The sequence below is a fragment of the Anomalospiza imberbis genome, chromosome 16 (genome assembly GCF_031753505.1).
Source record: "Anomalospiza imberbis isolate Cuckoo-Finch-1a 21T00152 chromosome 16, ASM3175350v1, whole genome shotgun sequence".
In the NCBI taxonomy this organism is placed as follows: Eukaryota; Metazoa; Chordata; class Aves; order Passeriformes; family Viduidae; genus Anomalospiza; species Anomalospiza imberbis.
In genome coordinates, this window is record NC_089696.1 from 5,234,302 (window position 1) to 5,240,540 (window position 6,239).

Consider the following 6,239-nt stretch of genomic DNA (forward strand, 5'->3'; position numbering starts at 1 on the left):
GCATCTGATATTGGCTGGGCCGTCTCAATGGGGTTTAATTATGATTGCTCAGATTTTCTTGGAATGCAGATAAAACCTGCAGCAAACTGATCAGCAACACAGTGTCAGCTCCTGTTTTACACAGGGGAGTAACTCACCTTCTCCCACTGAAGTGGGATGTGTCATCCAAGGCGTTAGAGGGACTGACATTGGTTCCTGGTGGGAACCTCAAGAGGTTTGCCTTCCAGAGAATCTGTACCTGTTTGCAGGGGTGGATATAGGGCTGGATGCAGCCTTTTGCTCCTGAATAGCTTAAAGGTTGCAATAAATCCTAAATCTGAATTCAGATCTGGATGTGACTCTTTGATGGGTACTTGGAGCTGTGTTTTGTTGTGGGTCTTCTCCCTCCCACACTTGGAAATGAATGATAGAAATTAGGGGGCTGTTCCTCTTTAAGAGCCAGATCTCACACCACAGGTAGGTGCTTTTATAATAAAAGGTAGGACCATGTTGTGGCAGCTCTTTTTAAGCATTAGTCACCATTGAATTCACTGTGAAATTCTGCATAAAACATGATAGCATGCTGTGGCATACAGCAATTGCTGTGATGGGATAGAAGACTATGGAGAAAACATATTAGAAATGCAGTGGGTAAATGAAGTTGACATGCCACATGGGATATTTTGAACTACATTTCACATTTCAGAGGAGAAAAATCAATGTAAAAGGAAAAGAACTTTTACAAAATGAGTATCAGGCTGATTACTTTTGGAACTTCTTTTTAGTCTCTGTTATCTAACTCCAGCCTATAGTGAGTGAGACTTTTTCTGTCTGCAATATATTCTGCTGCTTTTTTAGAGTGAAAGAACAGCTGTTGAGCAAAAAGTCTGCCTTCGGCAATATCTGTTAATTGATGTGTTTCCTCAAAAAACCCAACCCACAACAGAAGGAAAAAAAAAAACAATAAGAAAAGGAAGGGAAGTACTGCAAGGTGTTTAATTTCTGAATATACTAGGTGACCTAAACCTATTTAAAAGTATTTAAGAAAATAATTTTATTGCCATTGTTTGTCAGAAGCGTGATTCACTTTGTGCTGACTTTAGCAGTGGGTTGAAATGGGCCAGAGCAGCCCCTGGGGTTCTGCTGTGTCTGAGCCAGGGGTGGCAGTGGCAGGAGCCTGGTCCCTGGGAGGGTCCTGCAGAGCCTCAGCCCTTCCTCTCTCTGAGAAACCTGGGCCAGCTGGCAGCACCCATGAATGGATGGAGCTGCTTTGGGTGGGCAGAGCCACAGGAAGGGAAATCAGCATTAACTGAGCAGATGATTTTCCAGTTGTCCCCATTGATGCTGGTAAAAGCTGTTTGCTGTGCAGGGGAATTCAACACACTGGAAATGGATGCTTGCATCAGTCATTGTATTTACCCTCCAGCCAGTTCAAAATTGTTCTCTCTATATTCTGTTTTCCACTAATTTGCTTTGTCCAATTTCCACTGACCCAAATAACCAGGCTTTCATTTTCCTCTAGTTTTCACTCCAGTTGTGCTAAATCTTAGCTGTTTCCCACACCCGATCTGAATTTACTTTTTCCTAATTTTATGGCATAAAAGGGAAAGGAGAGATAGAAAAATCTGATTATAGTTTGTGAGCCTTTTTATCTTTCTGATTTTTGCCTGGAAATTAAGAATAGCTATATTTACTGTGATGTCACTTCAGTGCTCATTTTGCATCCCCTAAGACACTTGGGAAACCAGATGAAATGAACTGGTTTTGTTCCCATTCTGACTGCAGCCAGGCAGCAGGCTGGGTCTTGCATGCAGCAGCAGACAAGCTCTTGCAGTACCTAATCAGGAAAAGGAAGAACCAGAAAAACTGTTCCTGTGAAATTCCCATTGCAATATTGCTGATAAAAGTGTTCAGATAAGCTCCAGATAACCATCCACGCTTATAAGTGCTCACCTGCACCATCTCCAGCTGGGTTTGAGGTTCAGTCACCACTAATGAAAAGATGTGATTGAAAGCAAAAGAAGATATGAAATGCCCTCTCCTCTAAAGCAGGAGCTATCACTCACTGTAACAAAACACTGCTGATAACACTGCTGGCCACTCTTCTCCAGCCTTTGCCTCAGCTTTCTTACTGATTCTGCTCCTTAAAAGGAAAGTAATTAATTTTTATCATTACTTACCAATAATTATTCATTTATGTCTTGGCAAAAGAGGATCACAAAATTCCATTGTGATAGAAGAAGTTCTAGGCTTTACAATGTGCCATGAAATCTCATGCAGAAATTATGTCCTGTGAAATGTTTGGCCATGGAAAGTTCAAGTGTCACCCAGCTGTAATTATAGCCTTGGTTTTTGAGAGGTTTATAATTCAGCAGCAGAGATGGTGCCAGCATGAACTCAGCCTGTTATACTGAGTATGACTCTAAATATTTTTCTTCCAGGTTTGTTCCCGAGGATGTTTGGGAGCTTTTCTGTTTGCTTGTTTGGTTTTTTTTTTTTTTTTTTGGTTTTGTTTTGCTGGTTTTTTGGGGTTTTTTTGGGTTTTTTTTGGTTTTGTTTTTGTTTTTGTTTTTTACATGTCAATTACTTTGCTTTATTGTTTGGTATCTTAGAAAGTCCTGTATTGAAAATTGTAGGCATTTTAATCTGATCTGTATCACACCTCCAGGAAACTAATCAAAAATGGTTTAGTGTCTTTTATCCACCTGTGTACGTTTGGGTCCGTGTATAAATGCAGATTTCTGGCTGTTTCCATAAAATGAAAACTCCAGTTCTTGTCCTGCTTGTGGTTATACTGCAGACTGAGTTTCCCATAGCACTGTGCTCTACAGACTACTGCATTTCCTTCCCTGGGGCTTGGGGATTTGCTATGAAAAGAACTCCCCCAACTCTCTGCTGGGGAGGAATGCACCCTCCACATCCTGCCTGGAGTCTTTAGCCATGAAGGGACTGCACAAAGTCTGGAAGTTTGGATGAGAAATTAATTCTTGCCATCTTCATCCTTCCATGGCATTTAGCTGCTGGAAGAGCCATGCTCCACACCAGTGTGATGGGAAACTGAAATTCTCTCTAAAGCACTGGACCCCGAGCAAGTGGGGTGGAAAGTCATGAAAACCGTTCTTTCTAAGGAGATACCATGGAAATCCATGTGGGAATTCTCTAAAAGCTCTGGATTAATATCAATCTTGTTAATTATTGAGTGTAAGTGATAACTGTGAGTGAGAATGTCTGCTGTATTTAGTTGTAGGGTTTTGGTCCTATTTCCTGATTTTTACATTCTGATAGAGACACTGCACAGGAGTGCAAAGGTTTTGTGCAGCTTTGTCTTCTGTTAACCTACTTCTCCTTGGAACAGTTCTGATTTCAGTATGAGGTTGGAGGCTCTTCTCAGTGGTGTTTGGATTTATTGGATCCTTAAAGATTGCTCTGAGAGAAGAGAACAAGCAGACTGCAGCAGATCTCTAGGGGAACCAGTTACACAGGCAGCAGATTTTTGGACTACTGGGTTTCTAAACTCCTCCAGGCTCTTTGTTAAAGTGATCTGGGGAAAAAAAAACATTCTCTATTTATGATTTTTCTTATATTTTGGCCACTAGTACCAGCATTCAAATACCAAAATCTATACTGCATCTGTATATATACACTGGTGGTTTTTTGTTTTAATGTTTGACTCTAAACTTTTTTGAATATCATGACTTTCTCGAATAAATCTAGGCTGCAGAACTTCAGAATGATTCCAAGTACAATACAATTTATGTACCAAATAGTGTAAATATTTAGACTTTACCCACCCAGGCGAGAAGAGAAGAAACAAATTATCAGCAGACCATTTTAGGTACATTCTAACCTCCAGCACTCAGTTTTAGGAATGCAATATTTCAAGAATTTGTTGATTGGTTAATGCAGAGAGACATACATTAGATTAATGTCACAGCTTGTGTTCAGAAATACACATCACAAAAAATAACTACAAGTGTTTCTTCAGACTCCTGTATTCTTGTGCCAAAAAGAGAATATGGACGTGGATCTGGGCAGGAAATGACATCTTATCCTGTGAAAAATGTCATACTTTACAAATGTTCTCACTCTGTTTCAGTGTAAACCCTTGAACTTCAGTTTTCTGTGTCTCAAAAGGAGCCACATCACCAGATATCACCTCTTCTTGAGGTACTGGATATTTAAGAGACAAGCCTAACTTCACAGAAAATTCTAAGCTTTGTTATGGTATAACCTGGTGATTTCCAAAGTAACAGAAAATCAAAATCTGCATTTGAGGCAAAGACACTGCTTTCCCCAGGGAAAAGCAGGTAATTATTTTTAACTTTAGAAGAAGATTCTTTAATTTCTGTAAGTTTGTTCACATAAGAAGACCAGCTCAATGGCAAACCATTGAAACAACAAAAAAACACTCTTGGTTTTCAACTGAAAAGTAGCAGCACCTTTAGCACTGGATAGTGAACACATGCAGCCAGTTCCAAGGTGTGTTTTGAGAGGAGAGGAGCAGACAGATGAAAGTTGGTGTTAGAGGTCAGATGCTGCTGTGTCTGTGTCTGATCAGTGGCACAGGAACAGAAATTAACCCTCACTTTTGGAAGCCTGGTGATAAAAACTGATGTCAAGGAGGAGAATCCAGCAGGAATTCTCCCTGTGACTCAGCAGCTGTGGCCTCAGGTAAAAGAAACTGGAGGAGGTGCCCAAGGTGCTGGTACAAGAGAGAAGGGATGAATGGCCTCTCTTTCTGACACTAGAAAATCTGATGGGATGCAGAGTAAAGGAATTAAGGCAATGAGGGAAATAAGCCTGCACAACAGGCTTAGGAAAGAAGGATCTTCACCAAACAATGATTATAACAAAAATCAATAAATCTGAACTGGCTATCAGTAATTTTAGATTGGAGATTAACAGAGGTTTCCTAATCACAAGGATAGTTTTGGAAGAGCTTTCAGTCAGGGACCGTAGCAGAGGAGCAGAACTCCTGCTTTTGGCAATAAAAAATGTTGTGCATTGGCTTGGCAATTTTCACAAGCCAGATTTGCCTCAGCTGTGTCCAGTGGGACTTATTGTTAAAGTGCAGTTCAGATTTGATTCTGTTCCTTCTTGCTCTGAAGAATCAATGTAAGTATTAAAGTTTAGTGAATAGCTTTACATAGAATCAAGTAGTTTCAAAATGAGATTTGCTTCACTATCTGATTTACAGCTCTTCTACTTAGGTGAGGTGCTAGCAATATTGCAGGTAATACGGCTTCTAAAAGAGATTTGTGGAGCTTTAATTACAAGTGAAGAATGCATACTTGAAAATACTCACTGAATTTTATTTCACTTCTATTGTTACATCTTCATTATTGCTGACCAAGAGGTACCCATTGAATACAAAATGCCATAATCAGCATAAAGATGAACTGAAGACTTTCATGCACTGTATTATTTATGGAAGTTAAGAGTAAGACTGTAACTAAAATAGACCTCCTGAAAACTTCATTAGTTCTTTAATTTGTCTGGGAAATAAATTTTCTGATTTAACATATATAGTAAAAATAGATCTGGAAATACACCAAATAATTTGCAAGAATATTTGATAAAAAATTTACTACCTAAGATTTTTAGTGGTGGAACAGAGCTGGAAATGGTTCTACTTCATGTGTTTTATTAAAAAATCTTGCATTTTTCAACATGAATGTAGCAGTTTATGATTATACAGTGAAATGTGTGGGAGGACATACAAAGCTTTTCATGACACTTAGCCCAGCCCTGGGCACTGGTCCAGTTTTCAGTATAAATTACAACCTTCCTAATATAAATCATCTCTTAAAATCTTCAAAGCTCTTCTGGCAACTACAAGTCAGTTGGACACCAGGACACATTTCCCCCTTGCCCACGTTCCTGCAGTGGATCCTTTCCGGGCTGCAGCAGCTGTTGCAGGGGAATTTTTTCCCACCAGAAAATTCAAAAGTAGGAATTAATCATCAGAAAGTTGAGCTGCATTGATAACTCTCTTCAACTTAAAAGATGAACACCCAGATGTGTGTCAGCCTGGCCTAGTGCCAGTTCATCACTCACAGAGGCAGACAGCAGTTCTGTAAAAAAACTAAAAAAAATTCATCTCACAGTATCTGATACCTGAATAGAAGAATTCCCAGATGTTTTCTATAGTAAGCTTTGGAAAAAAACCCCTGATATTTTAATGGCAATAGCAGTCAGTCCAAACTGACTTCACAATCTTCTGTAGTATGTGGAAACTTATTCTGTCCCTTGGCTAAGTT

The 6,239-nt window shown here is 39.5% G+C and overlaps 1 long non-coding RNA gene across 1 annotated transcript; it reads left to right on the plus strand.

The window, feature by feature from the left end:
- Positions 1–329: 329 nt before the first annotated feature.
- On the plus strand, positions 330–4,438 carry LOC137483360 (uncharacterized). The gene is made up of 2 exons (XR_011004433.1): positions 330–456; positions 4,114–4,438. It is a non-coding gene; the product is annotated as an uncharacterized lncRNA (long non-coding RNA).
- The last annotated feature ends 1,801 nt before the right edge of the window (positions 4,439–6,239 follow it).